The following is a 12,931-nucleotide window of genomic DNA, read 5'->3' on the forward strand; positions in this document are numbered from 1 at the left end:
ACGATTTAAAGTCCTTGGGGTAAAAAAAACACGAATCTTGAACTGGTAAAGTTTTATCGGCAACTTTCACGAAGTACGAACTTTCACAACAACATAACAACCATATCAGCTACATAAGTCCTCAACATATTCATATCAACGGAAACCTTAATCATTTATCTTTATTTATTATTTGCAACATAATATTATGTTTAGTACACTATTATAAATTATGGGGTGAAAATCAAAGAGTCAGCATACGTAAAAATTTTCTCTGTGCATAAGGTAAAGGGATCGCCTTCTTAATTGGCGGCGAGGCCCGACCAGGCCTACAGATTTACTCTCTAGTACCTTCAAATTTCATCTGCATTTAATTAACAGTTTCAGAAATGTCGATAATTGAAAAAATCCAACCCAAAAATTCAATATGGAGTCACATTCGAAATTTTCCAAATCCTTTGGATCCAACATGTCTCTTTTATAGCACGATAATCTGACCCACTTCCATTAAACTCGAAAGACCACTTGCGGATACAGACATTCCTGGCCTGTACTGAATCAACTATACAATTATATGTTTGATCACTTTAGAATTACAAATTTTATAAATTGGGTAATTTTTTTTTATTTATTTATCAGTCAATTGATAAGTTTCGAATTTCTAAATAAATTGGCAGGAAATCCAATTTTGTAATATTAGGATTTGAAATTTGGTAAGGTGGTTAATTTTGAAATTCTTTGGCCACTTGATAAGTTGGGAATTTATAAATAATTGTAAAGAGAACCCAGTTTTAGAATCTCGAGAATTGTAAATTTGTCAAATTGCAAATTTGAATTTTTTGTCAAACTCGTAAATCTGTAATCTCGAAATAAATTTGCAAAGAACCCAATTTTTTTATATTAGTTATTTCAAATTTGGTAATGTTGTTAATTTTGATTTTTTTCTTCCACTCGATGAATTTGGAATTTATAAATAAGTTTGCAAAAAAAACAAGTTTTGAAAGATTAGAATCTCAAATTGGCTAAATTTGAACATTTGCAAATAAGTTTTATTTCCGAATTCGAAGTGTCTCATCGTCCCAAAATTTCGAGGTAACTAGTCAATCTCCTTTTCTAAGTCCCCCAATTTTTCGGGATGACTAGACGCAGCTTTATATAAATTACTAAATTTACTCATATGTAAATTGGTTTTGGGCATCTAAACGTATTTACAGTGCATAAAAAATAAATTTCGAAAGTCAGAAGTTGAAATGATTTATTTTTGAACTTCCAAACTATGAAATGCTAAATTTTAAATTAGTTTTTCGTAATTTGACGAATTTAGTCTTCATAAATAAATTTACGAAGTCACAAGTTTGTAAACCTCGAATTTTGAACCAGGCTTTCGAATGTCGAATATCAACACCCGGACTACACGTGCAACCCCGAATATTAGATCAGTTTATTTATTTTATTCTAAAGATCAGATCACGAATTATATATGGGACCAGTCCCGTCCCTGCCAGCAATTTCTGGTAGAACTTCCTTTCCGAAGCTTTCCATATCTTTCACGTTGTTTCCGAAATCTGCATCCGAAATTCTATCCAAAACTGTACCACCATTTTCTTTCAGAATCTTTCAGAATTTATCAGAAAGTGTCCCAGCGGTAGCTCTCCGTTTTTTCTACCTTTTCCGAAACTGTCCCGCGCGCATTTATATAATTTTCTATCAGATTTTATCAAAAAAATAAATTATGGAATATTGTTATATAAACTTTGTTTAAGAGAACTTTATATTTAATTATTATGTAATATTATAATAATATTATATAAATTTTTTTCCAAAATCAAACTGTTGGAACATGAAATTGAACTAAATTCGAAGCGATTTGTTAAAAGAAAGCATTAAAATTATTGTTAATTGTATTATTATAACGTGTCAAATATGGGTCTACCAAAAATTTGAATTTGCCCTATTCAACTTACCATTAAAGTGTTTTTAGTCATTTTTGCTAGAAAAAATAGTATATATACGAAAAATTGTAATCTTTTTTAATAAAATGGAACATATTTTGTGAATTATTTTCAATCATTATAACCAATTATAAAAATTTTATTTGTATTTTTTTTGAATGTTGGAAAAGGGGTCGAGGTGCTTTAGAATTTGAAACGACTCTTTCTTTAACAACTTTAGCAACTACTTTTTTGTAAGTAAAATGGTTTATATGAACAAAGCAAACAGCAAAGTATGTCAAAGTTTGTAAATAAAAGTTCAAATAACACTTATATACAACTTTTTACCTTGCCGGGAGCTGTAAAAGGACTTAAACGGTTAGTTAAATACGGAAAATTCAAATTTTTGGTTGACTCATATTTGACACGTTATAATAATGCAATTAAAAATAATTTTAATCCTTTCTTTTAAGAAATCTCTTCGCATTTACTTCAATTTCATGTTCCAATAGTTCGATTTTGAAAAAAAATGTTCCAAGAAATAAAGGGGGTACGAGCTATTCTATAATTTAACCAAATTTTGAAATTTAAGAATTTTATTAATTAAATAATTTCTTCAAAATTGTAACTGTTTAATATATTTGATAGTAATTAAGTAAACAATTTTTGGACAAAATGAATTATTTTTAAACCTTGTTTAAAGAATTGTTTTATTTGTTCAAATGATTAACTTTTTTAAATAATAATTTGCAAAAACGGAATAATATATTATTATTAAAAATAATCATTCTTAATATTAATAATTATTATTTTTAATAATTAAGAATTTCTGATTACATCTGAGAAGAATAAATGGGACATTTCTGATAAGATCCGATAGAACTTTCGGAAAGATATGATAGACTTTCGGAAAGATTCTGATCAAATCTGAAAAGAATATTTTTCGGACTGTTTCAGAATGTATCAGAAATTTTCTTCAGAATATTTCTGATTTTTAGGGCAGGGGTACACAGCAAACTCAAAAAAATCTAAATCGGATTAACAAACACTCTTAATAAAAATTAATAAGTCTAAAGGCAGGTTAAATAATCATGCTTACAACTTGAACGCCGGTGAGTGAGACAATGAAAATTAGTATTTTTCCTTAAATTAATAGAATATGATAGGTGCTCTTAATCGAAAAGGGACTTGCGCAATTAATTTCCTCTTTTTAAAAGGAGTTTTATTAACTAGTTACTTATCTGTTTGTATTAAATGTTTTTAAAGAATGGATCAGGTATTTTGCTATCAAAATAACCAACAAAACATGATAATGATTAACATTTACAGAATTTACCTTACTTTAATAATAGTAATAATAAATTATTATGTTAAAGAAATTGTAAACTCACTGCGTTTTTACGAAAAGAAAAGTACTTATTTATCACGAATAGTTCCAAAGGATTAAGAAAAACCACAGTTTTAACTGGAGGTAAAGTATTCTGGTCGCGGTGAATGTGTGACCTCATGATCTAATAAATACATGGTCTAGCCACGCGCAAGTAAAAAAACTGAACCAATCAGGACGCACCGCCTAATTTCTCCATTTTAGACAAGTAAGGCGGCAAATGTAAAGGATTTTAAAATGTAAAATGTAATAATAAAAATTTCTTGTCATTTTAAGGTGTAGAAATATTTGAATCCTGATAAAATTTATTATAATAATGTTGAAGATCGATGAAGTAAATTACGGATCAGCCCTATGCATCGTCCGTCTGTGTGTATGTGGTATTTGTTATTTTAGCATTATTATGTGTAGCAAAAATACTAAAATTCATTAAAAACTTGATACTTTTTATAAATATAATAAGGAAGAACAAAGTTTTCAATACCAATAAGAGCATCTGTAATTAGTTATCCAAAAATTTCATGAAAACATATAATTTAATATTAGGTAAATTGAATAGAAAGATGAATATTTATAAAAAAATTTAAATTGTATTCATGTTTTTCTATTGTTTATTTTGCTAATGTAATTAATTAATTTCATAACCAATTGTATTTGTAGCAAATTTCAAACATAGTTGATAATATTACTTGACTAATAATAGTAATAATAATATTTAAACATTAATATTTAGCCTTATAATGTACTTTTCCATTTTAATTCATTTATACATTTCCGCTTTCTAAAAAAATATATATCTATGTATAATTTATTTATAATCAGGATAGCGACTCTAACGGGAAAGCCAGGAAAAATCCGGAGATGAGTTAAAAAACCGGGAATTTACTTATGATCGTAGCAACCCTACCGAAAAAAATCTTTGAGTATATACTAAAAATTCTTTAGGTCAAAGAAGCTCAAAGAAATTCTCCGCAGGCACTTAGGTAGATATTTTTAAAGATCCAGGAAGCTCGTTTAAATGGTCTGAAGGCTTTAAAATATCCTTTCCGAAATTGAAATAAGAATACGATCATAAATAACAAGCAGAGAGGCTATCTCAATAGAATAGCCGACACTCAAGGGTCCTTTATTAAGCTTTAGGATTAAAATTTAGAAGTAGATCTTTTTAATTTCATAATTAACAGCCTAAAACATAATAATTCGGAATCTACGGGTTTCGATGACTTCAGATATCTAACTTTTTTTTTAATGCTTAAAATTGGAATTAATAGAACGTTTCTCGTCAATGGACTAGCCACGACCAACTACTGTAAATAACTCTGCCCGCCCGGTACGTGACGAATACAAAAGGAACATTATATTACCGTCGCACCACTCATAAAAGGACCACCAAAAGGATCTGGAAAATGACCCAAATCTCTGAAACTATCTCCGAGACTATTTTGTTTCAAATCAACTTTGTTTATAGACTCAAATGGGCCAAGCTATTTCGCTAAAGAAAACTCAGAGATTTCTTTCGGTAGGGGAAATTCAAGTTCTCAATATTTTAGTCATTTTTGTCAATTTAGAAAAGTAATTTTTACTTCATCTAAGGTTGCAGGGAATATGAGTGAAAATAATTATCGTTCTTATTTAAGGACAGGGAGTTTTGGTAAAGTAATACAATTTTCCTTGGGACAAGGAATTTTTGACATTGAACGGGAATTTTTTAAAAGAATTTCCAGCGTGATTTGAAAGAAAGGAGTTTAAAAAATCTCTGTTACAAGTGAACATTCGTCACAATTTAAAAGTTCCTTTTTTCGAAATTAAAAAAAGAGTGCTTAAAGTAATATTGAGTGTAGAAGTAGTATTCCGAAAAGAAAATATTTCTAAATTACAATATAATATTTTTAACATTTTTCGTTAAGAATTTACCTTTTTCCTTGAAAATTTAACTACTTGCGGTTGAAAGCTGAACTCTTTTGTTGAAAATTAATCTAGTTCAAAGTTTAACGATTTGTATGTAAATTTGTCCTTTTGCATTGGCAATTAATTTATTTCGTTGCTAATTGTCGTATGTTGTTAAAAAATCTACTTTTTGGTAGAAAATCGACTTTTTTGTGGAAAATCAGTTTGTTCTTTTTTAAAGTTAATCTCCTTTCATCATCTTTTTGATTAAAAATTAATTTCTTGGGTCGAAAAATGAGCTATTTGCTATTATAGTAAGACGTGCAGCCCTGAGCTACACATTTTCATCCTATGATTTCGAACTAATAATTAAAAAAATCTTTCAACATAATAAATAATTTACTCGGCTACCAGTTCTTATCATTTAGTGGTATATGAGTTTTTTAACAGCTGTAAAGTGTAAGAACCATTTTCAAAGTCAAACCAAATTACGGCTTGCTTCTACAGTTTAGCTAAGGCAATGTTATAAATATGAACCATTTTTTTAAATTGAAATAAGAAGGAACTCAATCTTACAAAATGTCATTTTTCCTAGTCCAGAAATCTAACTTTAAGAAAAAATGTAAGTTTGCTAAATATTTTTTTATTAGCATTTAATAGTAAAACTTGACATAAAAATTCCCATAATTTGCGTATTTTTGTTGTTTCAATATCTGAGCTAATTCAATTTTTTAAACCGCAATCATAAAAAATAATGTAAACCAATGTTATAAATTCACAGAACTATTATGTACTTTAATAGTCTATATTTTTTAAAAGAATTTGACGCCGTTTTTATTTTATTTTTAATAAATATATAAGTTTCCTTAGTTTCTTATTTAGTTTCCTTTAATTATTTCCTTTATTTCTTTATTTTGTATTTATTGAGAAAAATAATTCGAAACTTTAAAATTTTCTCCACCGGTCATGTATAGAAAACTATACTTTCCAGCTGGTCGATTAAGCTTTTGTTTGCATTTACTTGTTTAACTGTTTGAATATTTAGTTTTATTCAAAATTTTTGATTATTCTAAAATAATTATTTTAAATTCTTTCCTTTAATAAAAAACTTGTTTTTTAAATTTGTTCGTAAATAAATTTATTTTCTAATAATTTAAATATTTGATTAACTTTCAGTTTTTTTAAATAAAATTTTAAAGGCTTATGCATTATAAATTAATTGCATCATTAACAAAAAAGGTTTTTTAAGAAAAATAACGACAATCAAACCAAAAAACACATCATCTGGCACTTTTTTGTTAGACTTATTTTTTCAAAAATTGTATACTCCTTTTCAAAGATCTTTATTGAAAACCGAAGTTTCATTCCGCTCTATTGTATTATTCACAACTTTCTTCTAATTTACAATGAACATGACAAGTCAAAACTGTCATCTAGGTACTTGAAGTTAAAGTGAATATTTATTTCTGACAATATTAAAACTTCCATTTTAATATTGACTCTATTAAATTAAAAATAAGATATTTTTTTAATTAATTACGACTAGCGTTATAATGCTTAAAGCTTCTTGTTCTTCAAAAATCAATATATTCCAATCAAGATTTTTTTCTTACTTCTTAAATCTTGTAAACAAGAACAAATGTTTTCATGTAATAAATAAGTGACGAAATTTTGTTATCAAATATTTTTTTTAATGTGATAAGCCGTGATTTTTTCTGCCGTCTTGGAGAAAAAAATTACTCTCTAAAGTTTGACGTAAGGGTCATTTTCGCGCTGCAGCGTATACGTAAAGAAGGCTCTCGTCAAAACAAATATAGTGAGTTTCTTCACGCAAATAGCAGATTTGGCTTAACCCATTTTTCCCTCTCGACGGATTGTTTACCTTGGGACACGGGGTATTTCCTAAATTAATTTTTTTACGTAAAAAGAAGTCGTGTCTACTTAAATGCTATATTTTTTTCTCGATGATTTAAATTACAGAAAAAGGTTTGAAAGTGTAAAATCAAAAATGTAAAGTATTCAAAACATTCTGAAATTAAGAACCAAATCTTAAATAATTTAAAATTTTAACATTGAAATTTTTTTGGTTTTGAATATAAGGGCTTAATATCGTAAAATTTACAACTGTAAGCCTTCGAACTTGATTAGGCTTAAATTAATGGCCTCCAAAATCTGATAATACCCAAATACAAACATTTAGAATTCTGCATTTCACTTTTCAAATCGAAACTTTCAAAATTAAATAATTTGAACTTATCAAATTATATACTTGAGGCATATTCATAATTAAAAAAATATTAATGCTTGCATTTTTAATTTATCAACTCTATGAAAAAATTTCAAATAATACAATTCTTGAAATTTGCGTTTATAATATTACTCGATTTGAAAGTTTTAAATTGAAAATATATTAAAACCGCTCAATTTAAAATCCCTCTCCTCATAAAATGTTTTCGATTTTAAAGGCTTTACATTTATTCTAGTTTATCACGAGGTTTGACATCGAATAATCTCCTTATTGCAGCTTTAAATTATTTATATCCTAAGGCTGAAAAAAATGTATTGCCGAATCATAAGTGATTTCATTTAAAACTTTAAAAATTACATAATTTGAATTGACAGGTTATACTCAAAGAATATTCGAAATTTTACAAATACTGAGATTTTCAATTTTAAGTTTATGAACTAGTTTCTTTTAACAATCATTATTTTATTTTTACTCTTCTAAAAAAAATAATTACACTGTAATTTTAATTGTTTTTTAATTAATTTTTTAAATAATTTTGAATGGAATAATTATTTAATTGCTAACATACTTCTAATTTGAAATAAAATTGTGGAATAATAAAGTATTTCCATGCAAAATAGTTGTGCTGAAGTTTAAATGCTTCCTTTTATATTTTGACAATATCGACTTCTGAAAAGTTTCAAACCAAAAAATTTAGATCTATGAGTCCTAATTACTTTCCTGAGTTTTTTGTTGAATTTAACTAATTATTATAAAAATGAGGGCATTTTTTTTAATTTCTCCAGCTTATTTGAATGCTCTCCATCGTTGAAGTCAAGAAAGAACCCACATATCTGTATTCAATTGAATCAAATTAAAAATTTAACGAGTTTCATTTTTATTGAACTAAATTGTACTTAAATTTAATACCATTCAACATCTACAAATTAAACTGAAATTTAATTAAATTTAATTAAATTTTACTTAAATTTTAAATTTAAATAAAATGTATTCACCCCTTGAAATGATCTAAATTGTATTCAATCTTTAAATTTAGTTTTACAACATAATTTTAAAAATTGTACTACAATAAATCTTAAAGTACGAATTTAATTAATTTTTTAATTTATCTTAATTTCATTTAAATTTTAAGTTTAGTTTTAAAAAATAATTTTAGAAATTTCACTAAAATTCTATAGTGCGAAAAGAACTTTTTTACATTTATTTATTGTCTCGAAATTTTTAAATAATAATAAATAGAATATTTTTAGGCTCTCTTTAATTTGCATATAATTAGGTAATTAAGTGTTCATAACATTTTTGGCGTGCAGGCCGTACAGAGCCAGCCGACCGATTGAACTATACCAAAGTATATCGGTTTGGAATTCAACAACATTCGGTGTGCGCCCCGGCTCCGTCCTGGCCGCTAACGTGCTAGGAGGACGCGGTTGCCATAGAAACGGTGAAAAGTTGAAGAGGACAGCACCTCGATATAGTCAAAAATGTAGTTAGATATATACATCGGTCGTCCCCACCACTGACCCATCCCGTATCTAGGACCTAATATCTTTGATTGTAGTAATTGCTACGTCCCCTAGATGGCGCTCGTGGGAGTTTAGAATACAAAATTAAATTGAGCAGACGATAGAAGTTCTATCGTCTGCTCGCGTCTGCTCAAGCAAAGATATTATAAGCATAGATGCGGCACGGGAGGTCCGAGTGGGAGAACAATATATATATATATATATATATATATATAAATGGCCTTCGCCAGCCATATCTATAGCTGACTCGGGTCTGTCTATGCACGCCGAAAATATTAAAATTAATGAGGGCCTAAGATTATTATATTTATTATTATGTTAAAATTAATTAATTTCTTTTACAGTTTCTTTTATAAAAAGGGACACTTTCGAGATAGTAAATAAATTTAAAAAGTAAATAAATTTTAAATTAATTCAGAATTTAATTAAATGAAAAAGTTAAATTAATTCCTCGTCTGGTTTCTTTTAAAAGAGAAATTTTCGAAATACTATATAAATAAGATGAAAAAAAATCTTGTCATATTTTAGAATTGTAGCGGAATTTCAAACATTATTTAAAAAAATATAATTTCTATAAAAATAGTGAATTGAAGGTTCGAATACTTCACTGTATAAATTCATTCTACATCTATTTTTAAACCCTAAAATATTTTATTATTTTTTCGCATAATTAAGTTTATAACTGAAGTAATATTTACACTTCTCTGTAGTGTCGAATTGACAATTTAAATTTAATTCCGAGGAAAAATTTAAGGTTTTCACTACTCATTTAATTATTTATCAAAATTATATTAAAATTCTGTTTTTTGTTTGTTTTTGTTTCTTGATTATTTGAAACGTATAATATTTTTCCTTATAATTTGTTTAGTTACAAAAACCATTAACTAGACTGTGCCTTGCAAATTAAAATTTAATTTTTAAAGTTTGAGGGAAGTTAACCACTTTTAATTCTTATGCTCATCAGAATTCACATCTTCAAAGTAATCCAAATAGTTTATAAAAATAATTCAAAGAATCGAAGAATCCAAAACAATTCTAAAGAAATATAAGGCGTTTAGGGGTGTGGAAAGAATTCCAAAGAATTAAAATAATTCAATAATTTTTTTCGAGCCGGGAAATGACCGGAAATTTGTTTCCTTGATTAAAAGGGCCATCTGGATTTATTAGTATTTAAAAAATTATTATATTCATTGGTGTTTTCCTGTAAAAATACTTATACTTTTTCGTATTTGTAAAAAATTCCCACCAGGATTGAACAAATTTTTGATTTTATTTATTTCAAGTGAATTTTTTTTAAGTTTGCAATAACAAAGACAAACTATCCAATTGGGGGTTTTAAGGGTTTAAGAATCGTAATTCATTTTTTTTCATAAATAGTTTGGAAGTAATTTTCACATTGTACACATCAGCTGGTTTTTAAGCATATTGTATTGATGATGTGTACAATGTGAAAATGATTTGGAAACTATTTATGAAAAAAATAAATCACGAGTTTAAACACTTAAAACCCCTAATTGGATCATTTTTCTTTGTTATTGCAAACTTAAAAAAAAAATCCATTTGAATAAATAAATAAAATCAACATTTTTTTCAATATATATATATACGAGTACGCTATGCCTTACAGCTAATGAAATCCCTCGTATCAGTTATTATTTCAAACTCACTTTCAATTGATTTGAATTCAATATGAAACGCTTTAAATTCCTAAGATTTAAAGTCGAAATATATAATGAATTTGCAACAAAGAAGATTAATTTTCTTACCAAAAAAGACGAACTTTTAACTAATTCCATGAATTTTCAACCAAATGTTTGAATTTTCAACTTATGAAAGACCCATTCCTTATCAAGACTAGACAAGTTGCAATTTAAAATTAAAAAAATTTTTAACATAGAAAACCAAATTGTCAACAAAAAAAAGTTCAATGTTAAGCCAAGGAGATAAATCTTGCAGAAATATGATTTAAAAAAAACTAGATTTAACAAACATGAAAAAAACACGGAATCTTTAATGAAAAAGTTCAACTTTTAACCAAGTCGTTTAATTTTCAATTAAAGAAGATAAATTGCGAAAAAAATAGTTAAATTTTTAACCAAGGAAATGAATTTTCTAGCATTGTATTAATGATCTACCAAAATAAGACGAGCTTTCAACAAAATATATTAATTTTTATTAATATTTTTGAATTTTAAAGCCGGGAGATGACTTTTTTAACAAAATAGTTGCATTTTTTACAGAATAATAAAATTTGCAACTGAATACTAGAATTTTTAACCAAACGAGTTGAATTTCGAACCACAAATATAATAGTAGACTTTCTACCAAAAAGGACTTAAGCGAAAAAACGATAAAAGGGGGTTTCTTTAAATAGAGAAAAAAGAACAACTCTTTAAAAGTGAATAATAAGGAAACATACTAAATGTTATTTAAGTTCGTAACTTTTCTTCCACTGACCCCCAACCCCTGTTCGAACCATAGTTTTTAGCATGACACCTCTCCCCATGCAATTGATAATGCAGTTTACTGACGACCCCTTAAAGTTTCGATTTTTGTATTTAATGAAATTATCCTTATAATGTATAGTTTAAAATCTGTTTAACATAAAAATACACAACGAAAAATCGACAAGACTCAGAAAACGAAATTACAACAATTAAAAGAATGACAGAAAACAAGTATATTGAGACTATGCTTAAGAAACTTTATTTTCAATTTTATTTATATTAGATAAAATATCAATATTACAGAGAAAAGTAACAGCGTTTTACTTTGAAGAATTCAAATGATTTAGAAACTGAAATTAATAACAAAAATTAAAGGGCTTCTAATTTTTCTCATTCTCATCATTTATGATTGAGAAAGGATAAGAAAAGAAAGGTCCGACAAGTCCGAAAAGAAAGGACGAGTTCGTTAACAGACATTTTGGATAAAAATACAAATTTTGGGACCATTTTTTTTATACTTAAAATTTTTATTTATGGCTATTAATAGTACTCAGAAGGCCAAACAATTTATCCTGATGACTTTTTTTTCTACAAAAAAAATTCTCAGAGTTATAGCATTTCCAAATTTTTAATATCAATCGAAAATCAAAATTATAAGCCAAACAACTTACGATATGAAAAAAGTAAAGAAAAGCATTGCTTTTTAAAAGCCCTACAATATTATCATACAAACTTTTTGGATTTTCTTCTAAAGTTGAAAATTCTAATTTTTATTGCACAAAAAATAATGAGATATGAAAAATCCCATTTTGTGGTCAAACTGTTCAGGATACAAAAGAAGATGAATCAACAAAAATTGTGATTTGAAGAAAGATCTACAAATTCGTTAATAATCACTTCTTGATAGGAGGCGTACGTTGTGTTTTATTCGCGAAAAATAACATGAAAATATTTTTTAAAAACTTTATAAAAAAATGATACAAGTTACGAAAAAAAAATGATTCAACAAAAATTATTTACCCGAAAAAGAGCTACAAATTTGTTATGAATTACTTTTTGACATGACACGTAGTTCTGGTTTTGATCATAAAAATGGTATTAAAAATAAAAATGAAAAATTTGTGGAAAAACAACAAAAGGTACAAAAATAAATTGATTGAAAAAAGTTATTCGCCCAAAATGTGATACAAATTTGTATTAATTTATTACATTCTTATTATTTATGATGCAGAAAGTATTAGAATTGCCCGAAATTTGATACCACAACATTCAAATTTTGAACCAAATGACGCAAAATACGACAAAAAGTCTCGAAGAGAAATGATAGGTTTTAAAAAATCCTACAAAATTTCCTTAAACCACTTTTCAATAGGACTCGTCATTTTGTTTTATCGTAAGTAATATATGCAGATAATCGAAAATTCTAGTATCACGCTAAAAGACGCAAGATACGTGAAAAATCTAAAAGAAGACTTGTAGAATATTTTGCTTTATACATGTATAAAAAATAATATGAAAACCAAAATCCT

The 12,931-nt window shown here is 26.9% G+C and overlaps 1 protein-coding gene across 3 annotated transcripts in view; it reads right to left on the reverse strand.

Annotated features, from left to right (window-relative positions):
* Positions 1-12,931, reverse strand: part of LOC117173975 (mitochondrial intermembrane space import and assembly protein 40) — a 123,650-nt gene that overhangs the window by 31,594 nt on the left and 79,125 nt on the right. For 2 of the 3 annotated variants that reach the window (XM_033362643.1, XM_033362641.1), the window contains exon 1: positions 3,302-3,408. The exons of the other annotated variant lie outside the window; for it this stretch is intronic. The gene's annotated coding sequence lies outside the window, so the exon portion shown is untranslated. Of the gene's footprint in view, positions 1-3,301; positions 3,409-12,931 lie in introns of those variants that run through there. 3 annotated transcript variants of the gene reach the window in all.

This window comes from Belonocnema kinseyi, chromosome 5, assembly GCF_010883055.1.
Source record: "Belonocnema kinseyi isolate 2016_QV_RU_SX_M_011 chromosome 5, B_treatae_v1, whole genome shotgun sequence".
Taxonomy (NCBI): Eukaryota; Metazoa; Arthropoda; class Insecta; order Hymenoptera; family Cynipidae; genus Belonocnema; species Belonocnema kinseyi.